Source organism: Silene latifolia, chromosome 6, assembly GCF_048544455.1.
Source record: "Silene latifolia isolate original U9 population chromosome 6, ASM4854445v1, whole genome shotgun sequence".
NCBI lineage: Eukaryota > Viridiplantae > Streptophyta > Magnoliopsida > Caryophyllales > Caryophyllaceae > Silene > Silene latifolia.
In genome coordinates, this window is record NC_133531.1 from 124,895,489 (window position 1) to 124,907,780 (window position 12,292).

Below are 12,292 nucleotides of genomic sequence, written 5' to 3' on the forward strand. Positions count from 1 at the left end.
GTGTCATCAGGATAGGTACTTGGTGTTGACTGGAGACGAGGGTGGGCGAGGGGATCCGGTTTTGTACCTAGTTGTAAGGCATCATAATAGGGAGCTAGGCGTTTCTCAGACGCGTGTTGCGGACGTGTTTAGGTTTGATTTGGTGGGGGGGGAAGATGAGTTATACGAAAAATCTTGAAGATCACGCGTTTTTCATAGGGCAAGGAAGTGACTCGTTTTCCGTACCAGTAGAGCAATGTGGTCCTGGCGGGTTAAAGTCAGATTCGGTTTATATAGCAGATGATTTAAGGGTGTTTGATTTGAAAGACGGATCCATAACACCTATTCTAGACACGGGGGATCTCTCGATGACACGATTTCAGTCATTATGGATTCCGCCACCAACACACGAGCAGATTAAAGAAGGTAAGAAATGGAGAAAGTATATTATGGGAGAGGATTATGATTTCGATGATGATTCCGATGAAAAGTCCACAATATAATACCCCATTCAAATAACCTCACTCTTGCTTCCTTTGAATTATTTGCCTAAATGTTTTCTCAACTCATAGACAACTTCCATTATTTCTACTTATTGCTCATATTTTTTTTGTTTGGAATTAAAGTAAAATGGTTCATGAAACTGCCTACTCGTCTTTTCATTATAAACTAGTTTTGTGTTCCGGGAAAATTAAAAGGACTTTTAAAGCTCTTTTGGATTGATCTTCTTGCATTGTACGGATTATAACTATTGTTTGGTTGATGTTGAGAGATGCTGATTTTTCTTTTGATGATGTTCTACATATCCCCATCCCCTATAATCATATTACATACGGAGTACTGTATTTAACAAAAGTTAGAAAAAAGAATGCGTCTTTATTCATCTAACATACGACACCTAAATTGCGCCGATTGATATTTTGATTTTGATACGGACAAGAAGTAGCGGCATTGGCCTTTTTGATGTGTTGATTCCACACAGCATTTGGATCTCGGGTTGAGAACATGGTCCACGTACCAGTTGAGTTCTCGTACCTACTGTGTGTTATATGTTGGTGTGATGCCAAAGTAAAGCCAAAGTTCTTTTTGGTTTTTTGGTTCATACACTCTCCCACATCGGTGGGGAGAGTTGTATGTTATGTGTTTATATTGCCTTTGGTCCAATGTTGGGTAAGAGATTGGACCAAGGAGGCTTTTGTGGTGATTGTTGGGCCTGTGGGTTTGGGTCCAAACACACACGCGCGCACGCCGGCTCGGCCCGGCTAGGGCCCGGGTAGAGCACCTGCGGATCTTAGTCAAACAAAATCTCTGTGATTAAGGAGATTTATTCTCATTAAGGAGAGATTGGACCAAGGAGGCTTTTGTGGTGATTGTTGGGCCTGTGGGTTTGGGTCCAAACACACACGCGCGCACGCCGGCCCGGCCCGGCTAGGGCCCGGGTAGAGCACCTGCGGAAAATTAGTCAAACAAAATCTCTGTGATTAAGGAGATTTATTCTCATTAAGGAGAATTATTGTCTCCTTTATTTCCTCCGTTTTTTATCCTTCCGTTTGCCTGTAACAGCTCTATTTTCGACTATAAATAAAGCTGTTCTCTCATCACTGGCCTCCATACCACGGCGCTGCAATTTCCGTTCCGATAAGTCTTTTTCTGTCTCTCGTTTCTGTTCAAGTTTCTGTCTGTTTTCATTGTTACGATTTATCTTCCAACAATTTGAAAACTATATTATTTCTGTCGTAACAATGGCTGCCGTCTCAAACAAAATCCTGTCTGAATTGTCGAAATTGGAACCCTTAGACGGTATGAACTACAAAAGATGGTCTAAATCGCTTATGTATTTTGAACAATTAGAAATCGACTATGTTTTATTTTTCGACCCTCCCCTTTATTACATTGCTAGTGTAGAATCTACCCCACCTTCGTCTAATGTCAAGTTAAGTCGAATGAGGAGACTATTAAGAAACATGATAAGGATAACAAAACTGCTAAGTTCCATCTCCTTACTCATATGTCGAATACTCTCTTTGATTTATTTTCGGTCCATAAATCTGCTAAGACTATATGGGAATTGTTAGAGAAAAAATATGGGGTTGACGATGCGGGTAAGAAAAAATATGTTGTCGGGCAGTGGCTTGGGTTTCAAATGGTAGATGACAAACCAATTATGGAGCAAGTTCATGTTTATGAGAACTTGTGTGCCGATGTCACTAATGAGGGAATGAAACTAGATGAAATTTTCTTGGCCAATGTTTTGCTAGAAAAATTCCCCCCTTCCTGGAATGAGTATAGGAACCATTTGAAACATAAGAAAAAAGATTTATCCCTTCAAGAACTAGTAGGCCACATGAGGACAAGAAGAAGCTAATCCCTGAAAGATAAGTCAGTCCAATTGTCTCTTACTACTGTCAAAGCCAATCTTGTTGAAACTGGTGGGTCTTCAAAAGAAGATAGGTTCAAGGGTAAGGGAAAGGCTAAAGCTGGTCAGGGTCAATCCAAGGGTCAGAATGCCAAGAAAGCTGGTCAAGGGAAATTCACCAAACTCGCCTCAAAGATCCGAAACCAAACGGTTTGCTATGTTTGTGGGAAAACGGGTCACAAAGCTTATCAGTGTCCTCAAAAGAAAGTTCTTTCTTGAAGCTAATGTTCTTTGAAAAGGATGATATTATTCTTCTTGTAGTGGTTGAGGCTAATCTGGTTGCAAATGCTAGTGATTAGATTCTGGATATAGGGGCTTCAAGGCATCTTTGTGCTAACAAGGATCTCTTTTTGAATTTGAAGTCATGTTGCTTGATGGTGAATGTGTCTACATGGGTAACTCTTCTTCTGCTGTTATCACCGGCAAAGGCAAGATCTTTCTCAAACTAACCTCAGGGAAAACTCTTGCTTTAAATAATGTTTTGTATGTTCCTACTTTGCGTCGAAACCTCGTGTCTGGTGCCTTGCTAAACAAAGCTGGTGTGAAACTTGTTTTTGAGGCTGACAAGGTTGTAATGTCGCGCAATGGGGATTTTGTGGGCAAGGGTTATCTCTGTGGGGGTTTATTTATTTTGAATGTTGATTCTCCTATCATTAATAATAATACTTCTACTTCTGCTTATATTGCTGAGTCTATTGATGTTTGGCATGGTAGATTAGGTCATGTGAATTTTGATTCGGTTAAAAAGCTCAAATCTATGTCGCTTATTCCATCGTTATCTTCAGAAACTCATGAGAAGTGTCCTAGTTGTGTCGAGGCCAAATTTGCTAAGAAACCTAGTAGACCTGTTACAACTAGACAAACGAGTCTTCTTGAGTTAATTCACACCGACCTAGCTGACTTCAAAAACACCATGAGCAGAGGTGGTAAACATTATTATGTCACTTTTATTGATGATTTTTCTAGATATACCAAAGTATATTTGCTTAGAAATAAAAGTGAAGCTGAGGACATGTTTATAAAGTTCAAAACTGAGGTAGAAAATCAGCTTGATAGGAAGATTAAAAGAGTCAGGTCCGATCGAGGAGGAGAGTATGGCTCTGGTTATTTAGTAGATTTTTGTGAGAAAAATGGTTTAATACATGAAAAGAGCCCACCATACTTACCTCAATCGAATGGAGTAGCTGAACGTAAAAATAGAACTTTGAAAGAAATGATGAATGCTATGCTTTTAAGTTCGGCCTTTCGATGATATGTGGGGGAAGCGGTGCTTTCGACTTGTCATATTCTTAACAGGTACCTCATAAGAAACTAGACAAGACACCCTATGAGATGTGGAAAGGTTATGCTCCTAACTTAAGTTACCTTAAAGTGTGGGGGTGTTTGGCTAAAGTAGGCTTACCTAGCTTTAGGAGGCCAACCATTGGACCTAAGACTTATGACTGCGTTTTCATTGGTTATGCTCAAAACAGTTCTGCTTATAGGTTCATGTCTTTAAGTGACAGTCTATATCCGAGGCTAGAGATCTTTGAGTTTTTTGAGCAGGTATTTCCTTTGAAGAAGGAAACAGTATCACTACCCGATGCCCCTGTTGTTTCTCTGTGCTGTTAACCCCCGACGCAGTTCTATGCATGCGAGTACTAGTACTTCGTGGATCATGCGGTTGAACCAAGAAGGAGTAAAAGGCCCAGAGGTGAAAAGAGCTACGGGAGTGATTTTATCGAACCGATGCTATCAGACTTCACTTATCTGAAATCGCAGGTGATATTTGTGCTTTTGATGAGCTTGTTTCTGCCTTTTTAATAGAAGATGATCCAAAAACATATGATGAGGCTATGAGATCTATAGATGTTGTTTTTTGGAAAGAAGCTATTAAAAATGAACTAGATTCTATTGTTTCTAATCAGACTTGGGAGTTAACTGATTTGCCTAAAGGTAGTAAACCCATTAGTAGCAAATGGATTTTTAAAAAGAAAATGAGACCTGATGGAACAATAGAAAGGTTCAAGGCCGGACTTGTGGTGAGGGGGTTTACACAAAAGAAAGATATTGACTATTTTGATACCTACTCACCTGTGACTAAAATTTCCACCATTAGAACTCTTATTGCTTTGGTTGCTATTCATGATCTCGTAGTACATCGATGGATGTAAAAAGCGCTTTTTGAATGGTGACCTAAATGAAGAGATCTATATGTTGCAACCTGAGGGGTTTGTGGTAAAAGGTCAAGAGAGTAAGGTGTGTAAACTGAGAAAATCACTATATGGTCTTAAACAAGCACCTAAACAGTGGTATGAGAAATTTCACAACACTTTGACTGACGATGGCTATATAACTAACAATTCTGATTCGTGTGTCTATTCTAAAATGTTTGGATCAGATTGTGTGATTATATGCTTATATGTTGATGACATGTTAATTCTTGGTAATAATTTATCTGTTGTAAATAAAACCAAACAATTTTTGTCATCACGGTTCGAGATGAAAGACTTAGGAGAAGCTGATGTTATCCTTGGAGTTAGAGTTGTGAAAACCCCAAGTGGTATATCCCTTAGTCAATCACATTATGTTGAAAAAGTGTTGAAGAAGTTTAACAGTTTTGATGTTACACCTGCTAGAACTCCTTATGATGCTAGTATATCTTTGTGTAAGAACTTGGGTGATAGTGTCTCACAAGAAGAATATGCTAGAATTATAGGAAGTGTGATGTTCCTCATGAACCGTACTCGACGGACATTACTTATCTTTGTTAGTAGAGTCGAGTCGATATACACATAACCCCTTGATCCGAGCATTGGAATGCACTTCGTCACCGCTTAAATACCCGAAAGGAACAGTTGATTTGTGTTTGCATTATAGTAAATTTCTTTGTGTTAGAAGGATATTGTGATGCAAATTGGGTTGCGAGGTAATGATGAAATTCATTCCACTAGTGGTTATGTGTTCACCTTGGGTGGAGGAGCTATATCGTGGAAGTCTGCAAAAGCAGGACTTGTATAGCTAGCTCTACCATGGAATACGAGTTCGTTGCTCTTGAGTTGGCGGTCAAGAAGCAGATTGGTTGAGGAACTTACTAGCAGACGTGCCCATGTGGGGGACAGTAGCACCAGTCTCCTACTCGTGATAGTAAAGCGACTATCGGTGTTGCTAAGAATAATGTCTATAATGGTAAGAGACGACATATTCGAATCAGGCACGGTGTGGTAAAACAACTTCTGAAAAATGGAGTAATTGCTTTGGACTATGTGAAGTCCGAACGTAATCTTGCCGATCCCTTTACTAAAGGGTTAACAAGGAGAGTAGTCCTTGACATGTCGAGGGGAATGGGGCTTAAGTCCTTAAATCAAGTTTGAGTGTGATACTTGATGGACTCTATAGCTTATTCCTATGGCATTTGATATCCATAGCCAATTTTGGTGGTGCTTTGAGACGCACTTGATGGATTGTGTTTTTATATGAGGTTGGACTTTGTCCTTAATAGCTCTTATGAGAAGTGCTACTGAGAAGCACTTGAGCTACCTTTGGGGGTGTGATGGTTTAGCCACCATCTATGTAAGAATATAAAAATTCTCACTAGAGCACTCACCTAAACCAGGGTAAACGCATGGCTTTAAAAGCGTTACACTTGAAATCGCGGAACAAAACAGTCTTTGAAGGTATGATATGTGTTGTGGGGGAATCAATGACCGAAGACCGACAAGGAATTCAAATCGAAAGATATTCTCTTGTTAAAAGTAAGTTGTTGCCTCATTTCACTAATACGTCAATTCAAGTCGAAAGACATTGAACGTTTAAGTATCCAGTCCTTCCTTACCTAGAATTTCTCTTTAGCTTTTCCTTATCATCAGTGGGGGATTGTTGGTGTGATGCCAAAGTAAAGCCAAAGTTCTTTTTGGTTTTTTGGTTCATACACTCTCCCACATCGGTGGGGAGAGTTGTATGTTATGTGTTTATATTGCCTTTGGTCCAATGTTGGGTAAGAGATTGGACCAAGGAGGCTTTTGTGGTGATTGTTGGGCCTGTGGGTTTGGGTCCAAACACACACACGTGCGCGCGCGCCGGCCCGGCCCGGCTCGAGCTCGGGCTCGGGTTTGGGTTTGGGTAGAGCACCTGCGGTGCGGGCCAAAGGCCCCCTTTTATCTTTCTTTTTGGGCTTGGCTTGTGTGTGTATTTGGAGTCCAGTAACGGATCTTAGTCAAACAAAATCTCTGTGATTAAGGAGATTTATTCTCCATTAATCCCGTTTGACTGTCATTAAGGAGAATTATTGTCTCCTTTATTTCCTCCGTTTTTGATCCTTCCGTTTGCCTGTAACAGCTCTATTTTCGACTATAAATAAAGTTGTTCTCTCATCACTTGACACACAGATTCACACAATTTCTTCTACATCTCTCTATATGATAATATTCTGCTTCTGAGTTTTATTTCTGGGTTCGGTACTGTTAGTTCCAAGGCTCTCATACACGAGTGGTTGTGTACGGGTGTCGCAGTGTTAACCTTGGGGAACTACCGGCAAGAGACGATTACCACCACGGTCGTGCCGATATAGTTTTCAAGTCAGTGGCCTCCATACCACGGCGCTGCAATTTCCGTTCCGATAAGTCTTTTTCTGTCTCTCGTTTCTGTTCAAGTTTCTGTCTGTTTTCATTGTTACGATTTATCTTCCAACATTATACGCTTGAAAGCTTGAATATTTTCGTTCTTATGAATGTCAGTTGGATCAATATCGATTACAAATATGTCTCCGTAATGCCTCACTGAGTGCAAAAAGTGAGGCAAAGAAATGGGATCAACGGAAACACCAATAAGATCTGTAACGACGACAATGCTCATCTCAGCTGGGGTTGTAATGGGTCTATGCGGCATAATTTCACTACAAATTGGCACCCCCAACCTCTTTTGAACAGCCTACGGCCACTTCCCTAGCCCTCTCTCTTATACTTAATCTTGCAGCTTGTGCTTTAAAAGCTCTCAATTATAATCAAGCTTGGTGCTATTGCACTCTAGTTTTATCTTTTGATCCTCACATCATTAAAGCCCTCGGGGATTAGCAAAATATATACTAAAGGTAAAGTGTATAGATAATTAGTGTGAAAACAGTAAATATTGGTGTAGCAAATCGCAAGATTCTAACCGAGTTTTTCCTTTTTGGTGTAGTGGCTGCTACACCAAAGGCCTTGTTGGCCTCGCCCCTGGCTGATCGGGTTTTTGTTGATTTCTTAACCCTTGACCATCAATATCATGGAAATGGAAATTGATTAGATCTTAGAAACCGACTTATCCTATTTGGACTAACCTATCGCTTCCAGTTGAGCACGGAAGTGAAAATTCTATGAGGGTGCCTTTAGCTATCGATTGGAACTTTTAGCCCGGGAATGGGAGCGGGATAGTTAAAAAATTCACTAATCCGGGAGGGAGGTGTTTTCAACCTTAGGAGAGTTATTCGCGATGACTTGTTAACGTAATCGTTTTGTTTAATTGCAGCTAAATAATGAAAAGAACGGAAAAGAAAACACAAATTATCGTTTAAGACGTCTTAAAGCCTTACAATGCGTTCTACACCTCAATTAAACCAGTAAATGAGGCGTACAAACATGATAAGGTTGTACAACGGTCTTACAGGATATATATAATTATCGGAAAGTAAAAGACAAAAAGCGAATTAAAAGCGAAAAACTGATAAATGAATAAAAGCAGTGCAGAGCTGGAATAGGAAGCATTTTTAAGTGGTCTTCTGAAGAGCAACGACCAAATTCTGGATGGCTTCTAAAGATTTAATGGCTTGATCAAGGTGCTCTTTAAGAGTATCAGCTTGTGTAACAAGCGGATTATTTTTAATAAAGTCTTTCTTCTTTTCTTCCTTACCAATTTCGTCTATCGCTTCCTGAATCTGTTCATCACGTTTCTTCTTTGCTTCCGCGGCAATTCTATCCTCTTCCGCAGTTTTTTGAGCAACTCTTTTCTTATCTTCGTTAGCCGAGGACACTTTGTAGTTAGGGTCCTTGTCAAATTTTACGGCTTTGTTGACAAACTCGATGACGAGAGGTATACCGAGTGCAACTAGTTGGGTTGCGTCCCCTCTCGCTGCAAAACGTTGCAGTTTATGAGACAATTCGGATGAAAGAGCGAATGCACGGCCTTCTTTGAGATACGTGTCGCTGTCCTTGAGCAACCTCAAGAACTCTTGCACTTCATATTTCAATGCCTTGATTAATTCATCCGCTTCACGGCCAAGGTTGTTTAGTGATTCCTCCGCATTCTTCATAGTATTCCGAGCTCCAGGTAAGTCATTGGCATCGGCCTTTTTTCTAGCCTCTTCAATTGCAGCAGCAGTATCTCCACGCGCCTTCTCGTTGACCACCTCCACTGGGTCTTCCGTCACTGGCGACCTTGTGCGGGTCACTGTAGCTGCTATAGGAGGAGATCTAAACAAACGCCCTCCGCCGCTTGGCCTGCACGCAATACCACTTATCTAAGGCATTGTTACACAGTTGTTAATAGGAAAATAGAGGAATTTTTTGGATAATGAGTGTTTATTAGTAAATTAATTAGGTAATTAACATTCGTTTGAAACTATTTTGGTTCATACTGTCCACGTCATCACTTGTATTTTTTTTTTTCGTGTTTTTATATGAAGCCACTAAGATAGTTAGCGGTTTTAGTCGTTCTTATTTTTCAAAACAAGACTAATAAACTTTGGGGGGAAGTCGCTTATAACTTTGGCGGCTTTCATGGTTAGATTTTTTTTTTTTTTTTTTTAAAAAATGATGACGTGGACATTATGAACCAAAATAGTTTCAAACGAACACTAATTACGTAATTAATTTACTAATAAACACTAATTATCCAAAAAATTCAAAATAGAGGGAGTAAAAGGTACGTGTAAGAGAAGGCGATTTTGAGGATATCCATTGCTGTCCGATCTTCAACAGCAGGAAGACTAAGAAACACGGTGGTGCTCCGTTTCTCTCGGTTGTAGAGATTCCCAAATGAAATCGTAATGCATTCATTAACACGGTCCCGATCATAACTCCCTGCGGACACTTTCGTGGATTTCGATTCCTTTTGGGTGATGGTCAGCTTCAAGTCTTGTACCATCACGCTGAGGAGCCCCGCCAGACAAGATGAAAAGGCGATATTCAAACTCGCTGACTCTGATCCTTCCACATCTGCAATCGAATAAGTTCCCTTGTCGCTTCTGCTTGCTATATTTTGAAGCAGCTTTACAGGAAGAAATACAATGTCAATTCCATATTATAAATTGATTTTAATATGCTGTTAACCAAATACTAAAATTGACATATTGATTGGTCAAACATGCTAAAATTGACATATTACCTGGCTATCATGATCCCTACCGAGACCGAAAGTGTATACAGGGACGCTTGAGACGTCAACAGTAGAAGGGCAATCTTGTCCATCGGACATAAGCATGATAGCGGTTGTACGACCGTCACGGTGTCTACGCTGGGCCAACACACTTAACGCTGTCTCCAGGCCTGATGAGATATTTGTGCCACCATCAGCATCTAACTCATCGATTAGTTTCTCAATTTTGTCTTGCCCATTTTTGTTCATCCCAGTCAATGGGCACAATCTCTTCGCATCCGATTCGAATGTGACGATCGACAAACGATCAATCGGGTCCAGTTTCTTCAGCAAGAACTTCATTGATGTTTTCAGCTTGTCCAACTTATCCCCCCACATACTTCCACTCACGTCCAATACCGCGACTATATCAACACCACCTCTAAATTTTATTATATTAAAAACAGAATCTTTCGCATAGTTGAGATATGCTAAGCAGATTCTGCTTGAGACCATCCACTAGATAGACATCACTGATTGCGTGTGATTTATAAATTCCAACTTTGCCCACACCAATCACTTTACCCTTATTTTTGTCCCCAAATGCCACCTTTCCTCCGTTGAAAGGCTTGAGTGAAAGAAACAAATTCTTATCTCCGGTCATGTGTCTTGAGCATCCACTGTCAAGATACCATTGATTGTTTTCTTTCACTATTACTTGCAAAAAGGATTAGATACAGTTTTTAGGTACCCAAGCTAGGTTGGGTCCTTTACGGTTAGTTACTCTATATACTAAATCCTTTCGTACCCAAACTTGTCTAATGATTGTATTTCTAAACCTTGGGTAGTTTTGTTTTGGAGGAGTTCTAGGTTTAGGGATTTCTCTAGGTCTTACATGACTATTCTCCTTGTGGTTAGGATTACTTTGTTTAGATTGACAAGGAGTTTGTGAAGTGCTAGGTTTCTTGGTGTAATCAAAAGTCATGTCATAGAACCAACGAAAGTTATTATTCATTTCTTCGTTAGGTTCATCTATAGGGGATTCATCATCCTCGACTGTTGTGTCAACCGTTTTAACAAAATTGGTATTTTTTCGTATATCATGTACACGTTTGACACAATTGTCTTGGATGTGATTCGTATGACCACAGTAATTGCAAATCAGATATTCAGGAAGATCAGCATATTTTCTTTTTCTAAAATCATAATCCAAAGGTGTTGATTTGCATTTAGAGTGATCTCTACGGCTGTAGCACTCATGTCCTAACCCCATCTTCATATTATTGTCAGATTGTTCGGTTAGGAAGTTTAGGACTTTTGTGCTACCTTCCCACTTATCATGGACTTTTCTTACGTGAAGAAGTAAGTCTTTTAGGTTCTTAATTTCTTCTAGACATTTCGTGTGATCTACGTCATTTTTGTTCTTATAATTGTCACTAAAGTCTTGGAACCTTTTGTTAAGTATAAATACAACAGCTGAATGTTGTTTCGTAACATTAATCATCTCAGTCTTAGATTCTTTCAATTGCTTTGTGAGAGAATCGATTTCTTTCTTTTATTCTAAAATTACTGCTTCATCAGATGTGATTTTAGTTACTAAAATTTCCTTGGCTTTTTTAAGTTCTAAAGTTATAGCTTCACTAGCTATAACTTTAGCTTGAAGGTGCTTAATGTTAAGCTTTAGGTCTGAAGTTATAGCTTCATTAGCTATAACTTTGGACTCTAATTCCTTCTTTTGAGCATTAGAAGTATCTAATGTTGTAGCTTTATTAGCTGTAACTTTAGATTTCAACTTCTTAGCCTTTGCCTTAAAAATTTGATTCTCCTCAGCAATATCGAGAACTTGTTCCTTCAAATCCTTTAGTTCCAAATCCTGTTCATGACATTTATCGAGGAATTGCTCAAAAAATTCAACTAGCGCATTTTTAGATAATTTCTTAACACGTTTTTTGAGTTCAATATAACTAACCTCTTCATCGTCATCTTCATCTGACTCTCCTAGAAAGCAATAATTTGAGTGAGAACTTGTGCTATCGTCGTCGCTGTTGGAGATTAGGTCAAGACTGACGCTACTGAGACAAAGGTTAGCAACTTCGTCATCTTTGGATCCTTTATCATCTTCTAAGTCAAGATCTCCCCAACATGAAGCCATCATTAGTTGTTTAAACTCCTTCTTTGTCTTCTCACGTTTTGCCTTGTCTTTAATTTTCTCCCATATTGGACAATCCTTGATCATGCGATCAGATTCTCCACACTTGAAGCAACCTCTATTAGCAAATGATGATTTAGATTCTCTTGCTTTCTTGTTAAAAGACTTGTTGTTAATATAATAAGATTTTGCTTGCTTGTTTCGAAAGATTCTGTTTTTAAAACGACGTGCTAGAAAATGTACATAAAAGTGATATGGTTTCAAGTATTGACATAGAAACTGAAAAAATGCCAACAACAAATACTCTGACACCTTATTCTTCAACTAAGTTTCTAAGATAAACAACTCAAAAAGTTATGCCTATAGATCAACAAATGATGATAACTATAAAACTAGATCATAATTGAAAAAAATTAATAAAGACGATTAGACATCACAAA